We start from the raw sequence: 2,500 nt of genomic DNA, 5'->3' as shown, positions 1-2,500 counted from the left end.
GCTTCGGCAGGTGAGTTGTTACACACTCCTTAGCGGATTACGACTTCCATGTCCACCGTCCTGCTGTTTTAAGCAACCAACGCCTTTCATGGTATCTGCATGAGTTGTTAATTTAGGCACCGTAACATTACGTTTGGTTCATCCCACAGCGCCAGTTCTGCTTACCAAAAGTGGCCCACTGGGCACATTATATCATAACCTCAACCTTCATATCAAGAAAGGTGAGGTTCTTACCCATTTAAAGTTTGAGAATAGGTTAAAATCGTTTCGACCCTAAGGCCTCTAATCATTCGCTTTACCAGATAAGATTATTTTATATAATTTTTAAATGCACCAGCTATCCTGAGGGAAACTTCGGAGGGAACCAGCTACTAGATGGTTCGATTGGTCTTTCGCCCCTATACTCAATTCTGACAATCGATTTGCACGTCAGAACTGTTTCGGTCTTCCATCAGGGTTTCCCCTGACTTCAACCTGATCAAGTATAGTTCACCATCTTTCGGGTCACAGCATATATGCTCAAGGTACGCTCCAGTTAGAGGTATAAATAATAATAAATTATCATTATACATAACTATATGGAACGCCCCGGGATTGAATTAATTGACTATTTATTAAAAAATAGACTAAAAATTAATCCCATTATATTTAAGTTAAGTTAATTATGCCATTAAGTTTAATATAACTCAATGACTTGCACATATGTTAGACTCCTTGGTCCGTGTTTCAAGACGGGTCCCGAAGGTATCCTGAATCTTTCGCATTGTTAATCATATAAATGCATACAAATAAATATTAATATCATAGATATTAAATTTTTTGTAAAATTCAAAAAATGAATTTTAGCATTATATATAATAAAATCTATCAACACTTTATCAAATCATTAGTATTTATTTTATGTTAATATGCTTAAAAAGCAAATTAATTTAAATAAACTTAATATCACCAATGATCTTTTGATAAATACTTTATTATGTTAATAGATTACAATGTCCTTATATGAAAAAAATGCACATTATTTTTTTAATTATTTAATGATGAATTTTTCATAATGGATATTCAGGTTCATCGGGCTTAACCTCTAAGCAGTTTCACGTACTATTTAACTCTCTATTCAGAGTTCTTTTCAACTTTCCCTCACGGTACTTGTTTACTATCGGTCTCATGGTTATATTTAGTTTTAGATGGAGTTTACCACCCACTTAGTGCTGCACTATCAAGCAACACGACTCTTTGGAAATATCTTTCTAGTAATCATTAACGTTATACGGGCCTGGCACCCTCTATGGGTAAATGGCCTCATTTAAGAAGGACTTAAATCGTTAATTTCTCATACTAGATATTAAGATATTCCATACACTGCATCTCACATTTGACATATAGACAAAGTGACTTAGTGCTGAACTATTTTCTTTTCGCTCGCCGCTACTAAGAAAATCCTTGTTAGTTTCTTTTCCTCCCCTCATTAATATGCTTAAATTCAGGGGGTAATCCCATATGAGTTGAGGTTGTTTTAATATTCTTTTTTTATCTTCTCACAATTTAATAAAAAAATTATATCATCTTTTCATCTCTATTTTTCTTTTCTCCTTTTATATATTGTAAATATATAAAAATAATAATAATGTAAAATGAGGCAATCCTAGAATAAAAAATTTAATTTTTATGCTAGACATTCCTCCTTTTAATTACATATATAAATTATTATTTTATATATATATATAAATAATATGAAAATTTTTTGTAAAGAATACTTAGATTCAATATTTTCATCATTTCATTTTATTTGAGAGGATTTTTTTTTTAAAGAATATATAATAAATAAAATTCATTATATATCTTTATTTTTTTTGCTATTAATATTATGAATTATTTAAAATCCAATAATATACACATTTGCTTAAATTCAATTATTTTTATAAAAGAATAAGCAACTTATTTAGCATAGTCTTACAACCCTCAACCATATGTAGTCCAAGCAGTACTTTAAAATTGAATTTAATGTACATAACAGCATGGACTGCGATATGCGTTCAAAATGTCGATGTTCATGTGTCCTGCAGTTCACACGATGACGCACAGTTTGCTGCGTTCTTCATCGACCCATGAGCCAAGTGATCCACCGCTTAGAGTATTTTTTTATTTATTTTTATTTATAACAAATGTCAATTTTTTTTTGCATATATTAATTGAAAGAGTAAAATTAAATAATATTAATAATATATAAATTGATTTTCTTTCAATAATATATATCAAATATATTTAACTCTAAACATTTTTATTAAGTTGCGAATGTCTTAGTTCAACAATAATACAGTGGTGGTATTTATTATGATTCAATTATTTTGTATTTTTTTAATCATTTTATGTATATATAATAATATAATAAATATATACCACTTTTGTTATTGTGAACAAATTAACTTATCATTCAATCAAATGAATAATAAGTACAACTTTTTATTTTCATGTTTAAAGGTTTTTAAAAGAAAAAAAT

At 28.8% G+C, this 2,500-nt stretch overlaps 1 non-coding gene and 1 pseudogene across 1 annotated transcript in view; both read right to left on the bottom strand.

Annotated features, from left to right (window-relative positions):
* Positions 1-1,514, bottom strand: part of LOC129252722 (large subunit ribosomal RNA) — a 3,986-nt gene extending 2,472 nt beyond the window's left edge. The window contains exon 1 of the ribosomal RNA XR_008583604.1: positions 1-1,514. This exon is cut by the window's left edge and continues 2,472 nt beyond it. This is a non-coding gene — a ribosomal RNA (large subunit ribosomal RNA).
* A 442-nt stretch (positions 1,515-1,956) lies between these two features.
* Positions 1,957-2,137, bottom strand: LOC129252724 (5.8S ribosomal RNA; annotated as a pseudogene).
* Between the last annotated feature and the right edge of the window lie 363 nt (positions 2,138-2,500).

This window comes from Anastrepha obliqua, unplaced genomic scaffold (assembly GCF_027943255.1).
Source record: "Anastrepha obliqua isolate idAnaObli1 unplaced genomic scaffold, idAnaObli1_1.0 ptg000347l, whole genome shotgun sequence".
NCBI classification, from domain to species: Eukaryota; Metazoa; Arthropoda; class Insecta; order Diptera; family Tephritidae; genus Anastrepha; species Anastrepha obliqua.
The sequence above is the reverse complement of the archived record's forward strand: the minus strand, read 5'-3'. Positions and strand labels throughout refer to the sequence as shown.